The following is a 6,437-nucleotide window of genomic DNA, read 5'->3' on the forward strand; positions in this document are numbered from 1 at the left end:
ACAATTGGACATCTAGGGGAATAATGTAATTCCGTTACTTACCAAACATAACCTAATTGAATGGGCACAATAGCCAACGCTAGTCAGGAAAGAGGTGTGTAAAACAAAAACAAAAAAAATCATTATAATAATTCCTGTAATTTTATAAATGGAGTTTATTGTGTAAGTGTTTCTTTGGCTTGCGTTTGGGTTGAATACGAGTGGGTTTGTGATAACGTGGTGTGCTTCTGTGAAGAAGAGTTTTGTGTTTTAATTGTTATTTAATGGTGTTTCTTTGTTCCTGAGTGTCGTATTTGTGGAGGTTGGCTTGGGTTTTTGGTGGAGATATTGCAGTATTTTGTGAGCCTGTGTTAAGGTTTTTTGCGTTTCGGTTGTTACGAGTGGGTTGTTTCCTGAGAAAGAAGGAGTATTGTGTTTTTTAAACTGTGCTAGGGCGTGGTAACTTTAATCGGATTGGACCTGTCTTTGGTAAGTACATGTTGCCGTTAACTTTTGTGTTTATGGTGTTTCTTTGTTCTTTGAGGTTGTATTTGTGAGGTTGCTTGGGTTTATTGATGGAGAATAATACTTCTATACTATACTATATTATTATTGTTGTGAGCCTGTAGTCTGTTAAGGTTTTGCGGTTGCGGTTGAATACGAAGTGGGTTGTGAAAATGTGGTGTGTTTCTGTGAAGAAGGAGTTATGTGGGTTTTTTAAACTGTGCTTAGGGCGTGTAATTTTTATTATTATTATTATTATTATTATTACCAATAGTAGAGGACCTGCCTGTTAAAGAGTGCAGCGAAAGTAACGGCCCAGAGCCATTAAAAACAAGGAGACGATTTTGATCTATCTTTGATTTATTGGTTATATACCTACTACAATTTTTATGACTTATGTTTATATTAAAATACACCTCACCGTTTTTTAATGATTGCATGGCAAATTTTTCTTTACCACACCAAAAAACAAAAAAATAAAAAGCTTTTGGAACATTTCTGGATAAATGCAATTTTACCTTATATCGGTTTTTTTGAGATTTAGAGAGAACTACGAGACCTGCAGACCCCACTTTACGCTTAACTTAAATCTAATTAAATTATCTACAACTTCTATTTCATAAGTTCTACTCGTAGGATCAATAGCTTAGCCGCAATTTCTATCTAAAGAAAGTGTAAACCTCAAATGTTCACTTTTTGGAAAAAAATGACTATCTTCAAAGTGCCGTAATTCGGTAACTAATTGACCTACAGAGCTCGGGTTAGGCGCAAATTGTTATACATTTAATATTCTTCAAAAACGTATATAGTGACTTTCGTCGAAAAATGTCTAGTTAAGGAAATATATATAACGCAAACACTGCAAAAAGTTCGAAAATTTCGCGGTTTTTCGTATACTACACTTTTTCCACAACTTTTACAGAGTTGCAAACTTGAGTATACACTACTCTAATGGGTCCAAACAACATACTAAAAAATCAGAGATACATCATGTTTTGTTGATTTATTGTCGATTTTGACTGGCCTACCTTGTTTATAAAGGAATGCGTAGTCAAGTTGTGATCCTCAACTTTTTTAACGTACTTTTGTTTGTTATTAATAGAGTACACCACTTGGCGGATGCAAAATGCGGAAGGTACAGTTGTGTCAAAAGAAATATAACGGCAAGTATTTTTACATTGGATCTGTTCAACTATAAAGTATTTAAACAATGGTAATAGTTAGGCATTGATTAAATTTACGTAACTTTGTTAACAAAGGAATATTTTGTTAAATGATATACCTATGCTACTATAGATGAATTCCATCCTTGACAATACAATACATCGTGAAAAAAGCATAACCTCTGAACGTTTCCGTTATTCCGATAATTTGAAACACAACGAGAGCCTTATATATACTTCATTTCTCATTATTTCCTGTTCAATTGCATAGATAAAATTTGAAAGAGTGGCAATATCATGCTGACAACATTCTAATGAATATCTCGTTAAAAACATTTCAGCCCGAAATGTTTAATATAACAGTAACTATCCTATAATTACACGTCATAGGATTATTGAGGATATTAATTGAATCTGAATGTTAATACAGTGAATCATACGTTATGGTATTTTAAATATAAATTTTGTGAAAGGGAACAAGCAAGCAAGGAATCACAGTCTTTATACATCGGAGTTCGCATATTTCCGTTCTCACGCACTAATTCACCATATAGGTCCACGATGCGCAAACGCCTATTGAGGCTTACTGAAAAAAAATTAGCCTGCTGAAGTTAGGCAAGATAAGTGGAGTCAACCGATAACGTAGCATTGTGATCAAATAAAAGAAATTTGGTGTTACTTTTTGCTCAAACCAAAAGAGATGTAATAACAAAGATAACTTACGAATCTAATTTTCTAATGTAAAATCCGATGTTAGGTCTGTAATTTACAGCTGTAAAAGGTACGGATTAAATTAAAGTTGCATTGTTCTCGAAAAGAGGCTTTAATTTAATACCGGATTAAAATTTACTCGAATTAGTGCAATTGACCCCTTTATGTTCAATACTTTCGAAACCGACACCGCGTTGACAATTTAAGCGCAAAGTTGTAAAGTTTCACAGTGAAATATTGTGGAGATTTGGTTGTTGGAAGTAAAAAGCTTGCGTTAGGAAAAGAATGAAATTTACTACACCTTACACTTTTTTTAACTTTGTTTCCATTCTTATTTATGAGGCTGACCAGTATCGTATTATCGTAAATTCCGAGGTGGTGAACCATGCTACCTTGTCAATGAATCTATCATTCAAACTAATCCTCAACAAAAAACTTTGTCAGTGGTTGACTCAATGGAATAACGTCGCAGGTATTGTCAAATTTGCACTACAGTCAGTACCTACAATGACAAGGGTTGGCATCCAATGAAATGTTTTGCGATCGACATCAATTACACAGAATTGAGCATAGGGACTCACATAAATTAGAGCGATTTAATAAACTCCGAGGGAAGGGTTAGTGTATACGGCGAGGTATACGGTGTACGCCTATTCAAATCAGAAAATTTTAATATATCGAAATGTGAACAAATTCGCAGTTATTAAGTAAAAAGTCACCATCATGATATTTATTTTACGTTATATGGGTGTCCCAACTTTTACATATTCTGAAAAGGTTTTAAAAGTCCCTCATAAAGTAAATACAGGGAATGTTAATGCGGGGAAGCTCCAATATTGTGTGATTCTATTTACCTTCGACGAATATATTTGGCCTACTACTGAGATGTCTATACGAAAAAGACTTTCAGATAGGTCATATCGATTACAATAAAAAAGCGTGTATTTATATTACGAATGTGAGGTTTTCGCTATTACTGTTCCGTTACAATTTCATTTCTTCAGTTATATTGACGGATAAGGTTTTCGTTTTAGAGAAATTTTTTTATTTAAAAAAAACACTCATGATAGCGTTAGACTGATTCAACGACTTTTAGAAAGCAGATATTACGTTCCTGGACGACTTATCGATCATGGACGCCCCAGAGTGATGCGGAATGCGGATACTGATGGCGTCATTTTTGCAAGAATTGAAGAAACACCTTCAAAAAGATTGCACAGGAACTATTTATCGGCGACGTACGAAACTTATTCGTTGCAACAAGATTGGCGTAAGATTCAATATTATCTCATTTGGCAAATCGCATGAATTGAATAAAATCTAAAAAAACGCATTACGTGGTGATGAAGAAAATTTTAGTCGAGATGGTACGTTTAATCAACGCAATTAACAATATTCCACCTTGGAGAATCCCCCCGTACGATCATGAAATGAATAAAAGTAGTGAGAGGGCACCTTTCGGCTTTCTTAAACGTTTTCAACAAAAAAATTTGCGGAAGAAGCCCTAATTTTTCCACAATATGAATAAAAAGATCACTTACTTTCATCGAAATGTGAGGTTATGTTACCTCATATTTCCTTCAAATTCGTAACGATTTATTTTTCCTTAATTTTTTGTAAGAGATTAAGTTCACTTCTTCGTCTACTAAACTGAAATGTGCTGAGCTTAACAGTTACGTTACGTTCACTTTGGGTAAACGCGCCAAAATTGCCTTAGAAGCACATGGTAAGCTCAGAAAAAGTAGAGGTGGGTCGGGATAAATATGTGGGGTTCTCATATACAAGGAAAAATAAGCAAAAAAAGGAAACAGTACAAGTAATCCGGATAGGTGCCACTAGTCTTCAATAAATATTAAGAGAGGCGGGAGGAATAGTTACTCAAAAGGGAATCAATACGTAGTCCTGGTAAAGTATTTATCAAAATAGGCTTCTGCAGAAACAACGGAGCTATAATCATTAAGTGAGTTTCAAATCACAATTCGCTAGTATCGAAAACCAAAATGTAATCAAACGTTAAAAGGGAAAAATGACGAAAATCACTAAATTTACCTTTGGATTTCCGATCGCAACCTGTTGAGCTCAAGAGGACGCGAAACTGCAAATATGTAATATACAATATATTATATATAATATATAAACAGACAGACACACAAACAAAAAATAAGAGGGGTTATAATTCGCGTTGCAATGGTTAACGTCCGACACGAGGGGTTATTCTTATACGTAGAATTGCAAGCAATACTCAAAAGAATCAAAAATACAAATGACTACAACAAAACAAAATTTGGTTCGACTAAGAGTTGCTCCTTACAATCGGTAGGAGATATAAAAAAAAAGAGTTTTATTAACTTTTAAGAAAAATACCATAAAAAGTACAATCTTATCAATTCAAATGCAAACAAACTTACACGAGCAAGTTCTTCGGAGCAAAAAAACATAACGTTAATTAAAAATTGTAGAAATTTACTTCGGACAAAGTCACGTTAATTTGAAGAACTAGATCACAAGCAAAAGTAGTTAATGTGAAGGATAACGTACAGTAACCTAACAAAAATTAATATCGGAGTAACAAAAATATGATGTCGTCAATCTCAGGTGGTGTTATCGTTAAAATAAAAAATTCTAAAACTACATATTAAAGCTTAAGGTGAGCAAAATTTGGTTCAGATGAGTTGAGTAATCATTGTTAGAGGCTTTAGATCATTCATTCAGAATATTTCCATCTTTAAAAATTAACCCTTACTGCGGTTTAATAAAAAAAAGTGTTTACACCCAAAAAGTGAATAATTTATTATTGACGACAGTTGTTCAGTGTGCATTTCGGAAGAAGTTCGACCTCCTGATAGATGGGGTATCAAACGTTGATATTAACGTTAATCATTTCATAAAGAGAGAGTGTTTGTATATTTGTGCAAAGGTAAGTTCCGGGCAGACGCGCACGTACATACATATAATCATATCAATATCTAGGTAAGTGGGGTCATATTCAACACCTGTGAACCTATTTTGTAGTGGAAAAAAACTTACTTTAATACTCTTCATTTTGATATAACCCATGGTTCTATTTTGTTTCTTTCATTAAAATTCAAATTTTCAAAGTGGTGATATTCTCTTTGAATCGCTCTGTATATGCATTACATAGTGTGTAGGTGTATGGAATGGATGTAAGTGTGTATGTAAGTTTCCAATGTGTAGTAGACGAAATACATACCGGTCATGTAGCATAATTCTTCGATTTGTGCTTTCAGAATTTTTCGAAAAAAATTGTGACTCGTTTATTTTTAATCATAACTTCTTTATTTTTCATGATAGAAGGTGCATTAAAAAACCATTTTGTAGGTTTTTACAAGAGCTACAGGGCTATTTACATCAAAAACCCTTTAAAACTCTTAGTTTTAAAATGGAGTGAGCTTAAAGAGTCAAAAAAAAGTAGTGCTCGCATATAAATACCCGTTTTTAACGACTAATATCTCACTTAAGTTTTGTCGTATAGAAAATTCCCGGCGAGAAAAATGTTTGGAATTAAAAAAGCTATGGATTGGATGTTCTAGCATTTTTTACGTATCTCCATTTGTTTTATAGTTATTTTGAAGAAAAGGACGTTATTCACAAAATTGCAAAAATTCGTTTTTCACTTTTCGCTTTAATTATTAGAAAATTAAGTCTTCTAAACTGGTCGCACTATAACTCATTTAACTTTTATGCTAAAGTTTGTTTTTAAAAAAAAAGAAAGGTTTTTTTTTAAATACTTTAAAGAATATTCCGAGGAATATTCTATAAATTTTTCTCGAAAAATGCATAGTTTTGCCGTTATTTGACTGTGAAACTCTCTAATTTAGCGTTTGACGAACAAAAGCTAACCTTTAACAAGCCAAAACTCCAAACTCGGTTCGTACTGGTCATACATCAATTATTAAAAAAACCATTTTCTTTGTTTTTTTAATTAAAAGCTACAATTTTGTTCTCCACGGTTTTTTTTATAAAATGCATACTTTTCGAGTATTTCGGGAATAACCAATTAAAAACATTGATCGTTTCTACGAAAAACTAATACTTTCGGTCGCGAATAACTGAAGAAGT

Source organism: Photinus pyralis, unplaced genomic scaffold (assembly GCF_008802855.1).
Source record: "Photinus pyralis isolate 1611_PpyrPB1 unplaced genomic scaffold, Ppyr1.3 Ppyr1.4_LG2, whole genome shotgun sequence".
NCBI lineage: Eukaryota > Metazoa > Arthropoda > Insecta > Coleoptera > Lampyridae > Photinus > Photinus pyralis.